The sequence below is a fragment of the Carassius gibelio genome, chromosome A4 (assembly GCF_023724105.1).
Source record: "Carassius gibelio isolate Cgi1373 ecotype wild population from Czech Republic chromosome A4, carGib1.2-hapl.c, whole genome shotgun sequence".
Classification (NCBI taxonomy): Eukaryota; Metazoa; Chordata; class Actinopteri; order Cypriniformes; family Cyprinidae; genus Carassius; species Carassius gibelio.
This window is the reverse complement of record NC_068374.1, coordinates 3,222,527-3,234,532: the sequence shown is the minus strand read 5'-3', so window position 1 is coordinate 3,234,532 and position 12,006 is coordinate 3,222,527. Positions and strand designations below refer to the sequence as shown.

Sequence of the window (12,006 nt, the reverse complement as noted above, 5' to 3'; positions counted from 1 at the left end):
GGTTTCGCTGACGTTTAGTGTTAACTGTGTTTACTGTTAATCTGTTAATCAAAACATCAAAACATTATTTACCCCGTTTGTATCTGCGAGGCATTTGTTACACGTTTTCCCTGTGTGTTAACATCAGTAATTACTGTTGAATGTCTGAATTGACTAAATGTATTTTATCCCGCCCCCAAACATATGATTCGACTATCAGTCGAATATCAGCTAGATTCAAAAATTCTGATTCGACTATGAGGGACACCCCTAGTACAAATGCAGTAAAATTTGTGAAAATTTAAATAATGGTTAAAATAAGTTTTAGGAAAAATATAATTTATTTAAAATAATGAATTACAAGACCTTGATATACAAACCAGAGTTATATATTGAGCATTATAATTCATACTGACATGTACTAGAATATAATTTCCCTATTTTACAATAGCATGTTAGTTTGTACTATGACCCGAATCTGAGTACAGAAAAAAATTAAATCATTGACCTGTGAAATCACTTACTCCACCCAACACACACACACACACACACACACAGATCTCTTGCTACTTTTAATGAAGACAAACAACAACTTGATGTAGAGGAAACTTCACAGGTAAGCTTAAAAATACCCTTTTTATGTAATTTTGTTAAATGAAACATTAATGTAAGATGCTTTACACTAAACAAACCATTTTGTTTAATCATGTGTGTATTCAATAATTGAGTTATCTGCAGTAACCACAAAGTTTTACTTGAGACAGGATTGTCTCAAAAAAAAAAAGAAATGTGTCATCTGATTGAATATTATCTTCAGATTATGCGTTATGACAGAAAAACGTAAATTTATGGTCTGTATTTATTTAAAAATCTATAATTTACTCATGATGTAAAAAATAAAAATAACCGAAGGAAAATAAATTAAAGGGGGGGTGAAATACTATTTCATGCATACTGAGTTTTTTACACTGTTAAAGAGTTGGAATCCCATGCTAAACATGGACAAAGTTTCAAAAATTAAGTTGTACGTTTGAAGGAGTATTTTTGTTCGGAAATTGTCTGGTTTGTCACAAGTTTCGGGAAAGTTTTTTTCGAGTATGGGTCTGTGTGACGTTAGATGGAGCGGAATTTCCTTATATGGGTCCTAAGGGCACTTCTGCCGGAAGAGCGCGCTCCCGTATAGCAGAGCACTGAGAGCACAGACATTCACTGATCAGAGCGAGAGCGTCGCGAAATGTCACAAAAGAAGTGCGTTTTTGGTTGCCAGGGCAAGACAATTCTGCACAGATTACCAAAAAAAAAACAGCATTAAGGGACCAGTGGATGGAGTTTATTTTTACAGAGTGTTTTTGTTTGTTACCTGCATTTCGAAGATGCTTGTTTTACAAACAATGCCCAGTTTGACGACGGATTTGCGTATCGTTTATTTCTTAAGGATGATGCAATCCCAACGAAAACGGGTCACGATCGTGTGTTGGAACTGCAGGCGGTGAGTAAAACTGCTTCAAATATCTCTGCCTCCTTGTTAGTGCGTCCGCCTCCCATGCCGGAGACCGAGTACGAGCCCCGCTCGGAGCGAGTCGTTGCTGCTGCTGCTCTCGTTCAGTTTCAGCCTCGGGATCTGATTCTGGATCATAAATAAACGGCTGAATCTGACTGTAAGCCATGGTTTGTTTTTCCTCACGGTAATGTCCCAGCTTCCAAACGCTCTCAACGCAAAAGCCTACTGGCGCTCGTGATTCTTTAGCTCCGCCCACACGTCACGCCTCCAGCCGGTCCTGTTTTTCAGGTAAAAATCTGTACAGACTATCTTTCTCTTATGAATATAATAAAACTAAAGACTTTTTGGAGTTATGAAGGATGCAGTACTACTCTATAGGTACTCAGGATTAACAGGATATTGAGTGAAAACTAGCATTTCACCCCCCCTTTAAGGAAGTGATATCATGAGTCAGACGATCATCTGAATATGAAAGTAAAAGTCAGGAGAAAGTGTTCTTTGTACTATAATCAGTGGTGAATGAGACATATGGTAATCTGAGGGTGCTTTCACATCTCTAATTCGGTTCATTTGGTTAGAACCAAGGGCAAACAATTATACATTGTAGCATTTTTCAGCTTTTTTGGTTCCTTTTCACACCACACTGATTGCTTTGGTTCGTACCAGTTGAAACGAACCAAAATGCAGTCACATGACAACATCCACATCACTCATTGGCCACGACGTATTTCCTTAACTGATTTTCGATTGGTCAGAATTAACATGCGGGGAAATTCCAACATAAAAGTAAAAGCTAGCAAACAACACGGAGACAACACAACTACACGACAACACGACTGTGCGGGCTGGTTTTGTCCCTGGCCATAATCTATTACATTGTTTGTATACAACACAATTTGCAAAAAATACATTTCTATAATGAAGCATGGATGCAGCTTAAAAACAACGTTCTAATGCACTGCAAACGGCGAGCGGGAATCGCTCGTAACTTCAAGCGGACGCGTGCATTAATTCTTCTTAACTCTGACATGCCCATGGTTCAGTTCATGCTCGTTCAGTCCAAAAATGATCAGTACTTTTTGCAGTTGGGTCTGTTCGAGGTCGGATCACGTTCTCACCACAAACGGACCACTCCAGAGTTAGTTTGAAAGCGTACCAAGACCACCTCTTCAAGCAGGTTTTGGTAAGCTTGTTTGGTCTGCTTTTGGTGCGCACCCGAGTGAGATTGCTGCTTTCACACCTGCCCAAAACGAACCACACCAAAGGGGGAAACTAACTCTGGTACGAGTCAACCAAACTAAATGAGGCAGGTGTGAAAGCAGCCTGAAAGTGTTGTGTTCGACTCTTTGTAGACTGCTCTGACTGAGTGTTCATGTGTTCTGGATGAGGAATGGCTATGAGCAGATCTCTGAAAGGCTGAACATTTTACTATAGTCTATTAGAAATAATTGCAGTGTGAACTGAATTACTGTCACAGTTCTCAAATAGTGGACTGTAAGTCTTAATGGGCCTGTCACAATACCCACACCTGTGATCTTTGCACTTGAGCACCTGTCTGCTAAAATTCTGTATTTCCTGTATTTGGCCCAAGTGTTCTAGCGGGTGTGAAAACTGCAAGTGTGTGAAGAACTTTTGATTGACTGAAAAGACACATTTACAACATAGTTTTGTAAAAATGCATTGGATTGAGTGTGCATTAAAGAGACTGTGCTTTGCCATTTTTCAGCTTTGCACTCCGGGTCGTTTATGATTTCTCAGTGCTATATCCTCTAATATTTTTTATCTAGAGCGCTTCAATAAAACCTTTTTTCCTCCTTGCATTTAGTATGATTAAATCAGCATGTTAATAATATTTCAGAGATGGCATTGTAGATGAATAAGTAAAGACAGCTACAAAGCTGCTTGCACTGCACTATTTTGTCACTTTATATCTTATTTTTGTGCATCAATCTATTAAATTACTTAGTTTATGTAACAATGATCCACACTCTAACTTTAACATTTTATTTTACTTGAATAACCAGGAGGACAAAACACAAACATTTTGGCTCTTCTAGAGACATTGGCAAATGAATGATGATGCCATTATAATTAATGATTTAAAAAGTGGGTGGATGGACTGAATTATTTAACACACTGAAGAAGAAGAAAATAATTTTTAAATGAAGACTATTTCTGTGCAGATCATTGTTTCATATATGAAGGAAAAGCTCAAATTTAAGTTGTTTTCTACTCATTATTTTATTGTGTGCACGGTTTGTTTTCAGTAGAAAATTATTTTGTTAATGTCAAGTCAAGTCACCTTTATTTATAAAGCGCTTTAAACAAAAAAAGATTGCGTCAAAGCACCTGAACAACATTCATTAGGAAAACAGTGTGTCAATAATGCAAAATGATAGTTAAAGGCAGTTCATCATTGAATTCAGTGGTGTCATCTCTGTTCAGTTTAAATAGTGTCTGTGCATTTATTTGCAATCAAGTCAACGATATCGCTGTAGATGAAGTGACCCCAACTAATCAAGCCAGAGGCGACAGCGGCAAGGAACCGAAACTCCATCGGTGACAGAATGGAGAAAAAAACCTTGGGAGAAACCAGGCTCAGTTGGGGGCCAGTTCTCCTCTGACCAGACGAAACCAGTAGTTCAATTCCAGGCTGCAGCAAAGTCAGATTGTGCAGAAGAATCATCTGTTTCCTGTGGTCTTGTCCTGGTGCTCCTCTGAGACAAGGTCTTTACAGGGGATCTGTATCTGGGGCTCTAGTTGTCCTGGTCTCCGCTGTCTTTCAGGGCAGTAGAGATCCTTTCTAGGTGCTGATCCACCATCTGGTCTGGATACGTACTGGATCCGGGTGACTGCAGTGACCCTCTGATCTGGATACAGACTGGATCTGGTGGCCACGGTGACCTCGGAACAAGAGAGAAACAGACTAATATTAGCGTAGATGCCATTCTTCTAATGATGTAGCAAGTACATAGGATTATATGGGAAGTGTTTCCGGTTCTGGTTTACTTTATCCGGTTTAATTAATGCAGCCTAAAAATCCTTTAACGGATTTGGATATTAAAAGCATATTAGTATGTTATGTGTAAGCCAGGTTAAAGAGATGGGTCTGCATCATCCTTAATCTAGATTTAAACTGCAAGAGTGTGACTGCCTCCTGAATAATATTAGGTAGTAGTGTTAATTTCGTTAACGAAGATGACAATGAAAAATATGTGACTTTTTTATATTTTTTATGTGACTAAGACAAGACGCTGACGAGCTACAAATAATATCTGATGATGAAATTATGACGAAATGTATGCCGCGTCTTCGTTAACTAGATGAGACTGTACTATAATTTTATTTGGGGCCTACCCGACATTCAAAATGCATCCTATAGAGCCCCCTTCCTCAAATCTTGCCCTGGAGGTCCAATGCGCTGCAGAGTTGAGTTCCAACCCTGATCAAAGTCACCTGCTTGTGATTTTCTAATGAACACAGAGTCATTGATTGGCATTGATTAGCATGCTCAGGTGTTCTTGATTAGAGTTAGAGCTAAACTCTGCAGAAAAGTGGATCTCGAGGTCCAGATTTGAGGATCCCTGCTATAGAGGCTATTGTCCTTCAAAATGTGCGTCCCTGTGATTGGATTAGGGCTGTTCGCATATCTATTCTCAGTATGGCAGCCGCAGTGGATGGATAGACTAATAAAACTCGAACTAGAGATCAGAAACAATGGCCTCAGCACCCGAGGGAGCAGGGATGAGGTGACCAGACATCCCGTTTTTCCCGGGAGTCACAATTCTTTGTCGATTAACTTAAAGTTAGTGTAGACGGGATTGGTGGAATCAGGCTGATAGAAGTGTTCTCTCTCGATCAGTTCTCAGCGCTCAAATACACACACAGCAGTCCAAATGTTTATCGTGTAGAGTATCTCACGGAAATACAGTAAGTTATGGATTAAGTGAATGTGAACAGGTGGGTGAAAACTGAACGTGTGTCAGTATTTCAAGCATGCCTTCTGTCATAAAGGGACCGCATTCCATACCTATCTGATATTACCAACAAAAGATGTTAAATAAATGTATACTGTACATGTTAAGTAAAACCCACAGTATCTGAAAAATGAGTTTAATTTGCATCTCTATTTTATTTGTCTTATTGTGCTTCATATATATATTAGGGGTGCTCCGATAACGATCTGCCGATCGTTATGCGCATCTCGTCAATAAAGCCGGTTATCTAATCAGCGGTTAATTCCATCAGGTGCTTGATTTCACATAGAGCAGCTGTTACTACACAGAGCCATTGTTAATAGAGAAAATGCGCAAATCATTTTCAGCGTTTTTTGGCGCATTTTCTCAGTTAACAACGGCTCTGTGTAGTAACATTTCTGCATTAGAAAATACATTTAGTCATAAAGTCGTCGTTTTTGCTATTTTTGGACCAAAATGTATTTTCGATGCTTCAAAATATTCTAACTGTCCCTCTGATGTCACATGGACTACTTTGATGATGTTTTTCTTACCTTTCTGGACATGGACAGTAGACCGTACACACAGCTTCAATGGAGGGACTGAGAGCTCTCGGACTAAATCTAAAATATCTTAAACTGTGTTCCGAAGATAAAAGGAGGTCTTGGAACGACATGAGGGTTATTAATGACATAATTTAAATTTTTGGGTGAACAAACCCTTTAACGATGCTGACGATTGGACTGTAGCAAAAAAAAAAAAAAGAAAAAAAAAAAGACAGAAAGCCATTGTTAATGTAAATTCATAAAAAAATTGGGCTCAGTTATATCACAATGTGTCACATTTCAAAGCGTCTGTTATTCAGTGATTAAAACTGCCGGAAATGATATATTCAATTAATAATTGAATTAGATTGAATTATTTGCCTTTTTTATATTTTGTAGATGTCATTTAGTTTTAAAAGTAATTGAAACAAAAATAAATAATTAAAAAAGTACTTACCACAGGAAAACAGGAAGTGCACTCTAGTGATTCAATCAGAAAGGAGTCGTGCACGCGCTGGACACAGACTTCAAGCCACATTCTGGCAACAGGAATTTACTTGTTTTACACTAATTTAAACATGCAATGTCCAATCTGCCCCAAACTTCACATTTGGTAAGAGTCCTGGACTGAGGACATCTACATGTCAATATCCAGTTATAGTCATAGCGCCACCAACTGGCAGTAGGAAGTTTGATACATATAAATGAATTTGATGCATTTATCCAACATTACCACTTTACAAACCATATTGCCTACTGTTCGCTATTTCCCTTTCATTGCTGCTTGCAGCTTTAATTTATATGTTGTAATTTTCTAGTCCCATTTGTGTCTGTAATTAAAGATAATTAAACATGTCTACCTGACTCTTTTAAACAATCAGACTGTTTTGCCTTATAGTTCTTCAGTCTATACCCCATAAGATCTAAAAATGTGTGACGAGTGAATTAATAAAATTTTACACATTATAAAGAGTTTACAATTTAACATAAAGAGAACAGAAAAGGGCAATATTGTGTCCACTTTAGTCCTTATCAGGGCATACAGTACATGCAAAGTAAAAAAAAAAAAGTAAAAATATATAATTATAATCATATAATGTAAAACAGTACAAATATGCAGTTCTCATAAAATGTCTTCATAAGAAATATTAATTATCTTGCACACTTTGAGTACATACATACATATATACATTGTATATTCACCAAAAACAATCAATAACAGAATAAAAATAGGTAATCTCTCTATAAAAGGAGTTTATAATTTAAAACTTCCTTCTTAAATCAGTGACAGATTGTATTGAAACCACTTTAAAACAAATTGCACAAATTAAAAGGGAATGACAATTAACACTATATTAACATGACAAAACATCAATAATCTTTTTTTATGTACAACAACAAACAGTTTATGTGAATGTTTTGGTAGAATTTATTTGTAATATTTAGTTGAATTATTTCAACACATACATTTGTGGAATTAAAAATGTATAAAATGTTAACTGAAAAGCTATATACATTGTAAGGTAAAAAGGATGACATTTCTAAAAGATCAGGGACCGTATTCATAAAGATTCTAAGAATCCTCTCAGAAAACTCTTAATTTAGCTTAAAAACTTTTACGTTGGAGTCTTAGCTTAAAAGCGATTCGGGACCGATCTGAGAGCAACTCTGAGTAAGGAAAAGACAAAAACTTTCATCTTAGTGATGAGGCGGGGTTGACCCTGTTGCTATGTATGACACAATCTTTTGAAGACTGTGATTGGTTGGTTGTCCAAGAAGGAAAAAAAGAGTGACTTTAAGTATAGGGTCTATTCTAATTCTCACTTTGAATTTACATGCGTATTTTTTCCTATTTGACCGTTCTCTCTATCTCTCTCTCTCTCTCTCTCTCTCTCACACACACACACAAACACACACACATTATAAGTGTGTATATAAATCCTTTTTTTATTTACCATGCTTTTAATTTCCTATAAGGTATTTGATTGGCTTAGAATGATAAAAATTGTTCCACTCTTTCCAGTTACAGTGATTGCTGTCCTATTTAAGTGGCGGTTTGAATGTTGGTTTTAATGTATCAAACATGGAATCAAAACCAAGAAGGGCGAGAAAGCCAAACTGGACAGAGGAACAGTGTTTACTGTTAGCCCAGTTAGTGGATGAACACAAGGCCATTCTTAAAGGAAAATTCGGGCCGGGTGTCACTGCAAGGGACAAGAAGCAGACATGGGAGCGTATAGCACAAACTATTAACGGTTCATTCCCCCTGCTTGTGCGCACCTATAAGCCGCTATATTCATAAATGCAGTTTTTTGAGCCTGCAAGGTGGGAATGTCCAGTGGAAACGAAATGAACTGCGACACAATAAGATTACCTGAAAGTGCTGTAATTGTGTGTGATCACTCTGCTTACAGAAGGTTGTGACAGACCCAAATCATCACTATTGCATTGTTGCATTTTCCCAGTTGCCAAATATCATAATGTATTGATTAATTTATATATTAAATTATAAATTATTATATAATCTATACCGTCTTATTAACTCACTGTCATCCATTATCTGCAACACATTTCTTCTGTCTCTTCATCTTTCTGCCATTTTTCACTTCTGCTAAAGAAACTCTTAAGCCTCTTAAAAGTCCTCGTCTGTGCTCCTAACAAGTTTGACCTTAAGACCTCTTTTAAGTGTTAAGATGCTTTCTGAATTGCTTTTTTCTTTACTAGGATTTTTTATTTAATTTTAAGAGTAAACGCCCACATTTCTAAGAATTTTCTTAGAATTTTGTCACTAGGAGCTACTTTTTGCATTAAGATTCTTTATGAATACGGGCCCAGGTATCTTGCTAATGACCTTTTGTTTTTATGCTCTTCCTGACCATCTGACTTTAAAGCTCAAAACACAGAGGTGCCTTTGTTTCTATGAACTACAACATGCCAGTAAAGATGAATTGAGAGAGGAAGTTCTGAGAGAGTTAAAGAACATTGTTGGACCAAAAGTAGATTGGTCAAAGGTCACTAGTTGTGTACAGAAGGAGGCTGAAACTGTGAGTGAATACCCTGCGACTGAAGGTAGCCGTGGGTCTGCTTCACCGGTAGGGGAGCCGTCTGATCCTGAACAAGCAGAAAAAATGCGACTGATGGAGGGCTGTCACAATGACCGAAGGGGGCCTGTGGCTCTGCTGGACTGGGAGGGAGAACCCCGTCCGCCATGGAGCGCGCAGCGCAACTCAATGACAGACGAAAGGCTCACACTGCGACTGAAGGGAGCCACTGCCCAGCTGCACCAGAAGGGAGAGCCCTGTCCGATGCCGAATAGGCAAGGAGATTGTAACGATGGCTGGAGGGCCCTTACTTTGACCGAAGAAACGATAACTGAGAGGCTTCGATTAATCAAGTAAACAACATGATTTAAAATGCTGATTTTTTTTTTATGTCTGATGAACAACAACAGAGGGCCTTCTATCTTTTTTGTTTTTTTAAATGTGACAACTTATTTTTGTTGGCGGAAGGAGACAAGCGCTGTAACGAAATCGCATACTGCAAGGAGTCAGCAGTGTTTTGATTTGAGGCCGTAAAGAGAACGTTGTGGCATGAGCCATTGCAAGATAGAGCTGGCATACCACAACTAGGGCCCTATGATTTCCGCGATGCAGAAAACGCGGAGGGAATCGCGGAATCCAGTCATAAAAACGGAAATTTACAGTTTAACGTGGAATGGTACAGAATTTGCCAAGGAATTAATCAAAATAGGTCATTGCAATTACATCAAATCACGATATGGACTAATATCTGTAAATATTAAGCTGGAACAGTCTATTTAAATGTAAATCCTGCATGCTCTGTGTGTCTCTGTTAATGAATGGAGCAGAAGCAAAATTTCCTTTATCACACACACTGAAGCGCGCGTGACGCTCGCGGTAATTTCAGCATCTGCTGTCTCACTAAATAAGCACGTGAACACATGAACAACATCTCCAGAATTGCTCTGACAGTCACTTCATGAGCATTTGACCATTTGATTTGATTAAAACTAGCGTCACATCACATACACAGAACTGTAAAGGTACGTCAACCCATCAAAATAAAAGTCCGGTGTCCTGACATTTTATCCTACCCGTCAGATTTACTGCGCATGCGCGTCAATATAATTAAGCCAAAAAAACACATTTTATCCGCTTACTCGATTAATCGATGGAATTTTTGGTGGAATACTTGATTACTAAAATATTCGATAGCTACAGCCTTAACTTTAGTTGCTGCCCCGATGCGAAATGAGGGACTGGAAAATGTTCTGTGGGTATGCCTGATTGAGCAAGGATCAGTTAAGGTTTTTATTAAGTCGTTGATGAAGAGAGGGTCCAGCATGAATTTAGATTGAGCGTTCCGGAGTTGGACATAAAAGCGAGCCTGATGAGGTTGAATTTGAGAACGGAGTATTATTTTTTTTAACATGTAGTGGCTTTTCCTTTCTTGGTCCACCTTTATTTAATGAAGTAAGCGATAGTTTTGCTAACAAGTATAGACGAATTAGATTGTGTTTTTTTTTGTGTGTTTTTTTTAGGCTCCTGCGGGAGCGAGAACTGCTGCAGCAGTAGGGAAGGATGGAAAGGGCTCCTGCGGAAGCAGATACTGCTGCGGCAGTGGAGAAATATAGATAGAGGCTCCTGTGGGGGTGGATGCTGCTGTGGCAGTGAGGAAAAAACTGAAAAGGCTCCTGCGCGAGCAAACAGTGCTGTGGCGGTGGAGATATACAGAGAAGGCTCCTGCGGAAGCAGACACTACTGCGGCAGTGGGGAGATATGGAAAAAAGGCTCCTGCAGGGGCGGGCACTGCTGGGATGGCTGAAGTGAGGATTGACCGTTATAGATAGATAGGGGGATGTTAGGAGTGTTTTAATTTCTTATATATATATATATATATATATATATATATATATATATAAAATCGGTCTGACCACTTATAGGTCTTGGTACCCTCTGCCTTCTGGCAAATCTGGAGCTGGAGGCCACTGAACAGAAAAATGGTTAGTAGCATGAGGGAGCGGAAGAGTTGAGGGCGCGTTTACGAATGGAGGCGGCCTCACGTTTGCTTCAGCTGCTGTAGCTGTGGGTCGTGGGAAGGGGCTGGGGTGTGTGATGTCTTGAAGAACCTGTGTAGCCTGCACTGCTAGCAGAGGCAGCCTAATGCTAATGTCTGCTACGTGAGCTAGAGGATGCTGAAAAGAAAAGGGGGTTAGGAGTAACAGGATGGAAATACTGGGATGTGCAGGCCCGTGTTGCAAGTAAAAGTAGCTTCGTACTTGCTTCGGCTGCTGTAGTTGTTGGCTGATTTGACAATTGCTCAAACCTTGTCTGAATTAATACGTTCCTGTTGGGAAAGCATATTTTCCTTTTGTTTTGGCCTTCAGGCCTTTTTCAACAGCCTCCAGAGCAGATACATTTGGGATGCTGTTTTCCCGTTGTAGTATGGACTGTGGAAACAGAGGCTGTTGAAACGATGTAGCATGATTAGTTTTGTAAAACATTGTACCAATAGACATGTTTATAGCAGTAACGTTAATTGCAGTAGTGTGCTATTCAAATTCAAGCGGTTTCTAAAGATATTTACTTTGCGTGCTTTTCATATTACAGTCCTAAAAAGACAATAGATAATTTACTCACACTTGCCGTTCTGTGGCAAAACACAAGGGTAGTTGCGTTTTAGAAAAATTCTGAGTAATCATGCCAGTAAATGGTGAAATATGTCCCTAAATAATTGATCCTGCCGGAATAATTACATGAAACTTATGTCTGTATCATCTCAGTGAGGTTTAAACATGCACAGTAAAGCAAATGTAATGTCTTTAGACATTTCAGTGTGGATGACAACTCTGGAAAAATGTCTTTGCTTCGTGGTTAAAAAGTGGCATCGTCATCCGACAGAGTTAAGTCATAACATCGTTTAACAAACTTCAGCGTCTTCGCATTCTATATATAAAGTCTATTTAAATTGTTCAGATGAGCAAATCATGAGGTTTTCTTGCATG

General features: G+C 38.7%; 2 protein-coding genes across 2 annotated transcripts in view; both read left to right on the top strand.

The window, feature by feature from the left end:
* Window positions 1-12,006, top strand: part of LOC127967014 (NACHT, LRR and PYD domains-containing protein 12-like) — a 113,919-nt gene that overhangs the window by 643 nt on the left and 101,270 nt on the right. The gene's annotated exons all lie outside the window — the stretch shown is intronic.
* Window positions 1-12,006, top strand: part of LOC127980980 (zinc finger protein 32-like) — a 48,679-nt gene that overhangs the window by 16,958 nt on the left and 19,715 nt on the right. The window lies entirely within an intron of this gene.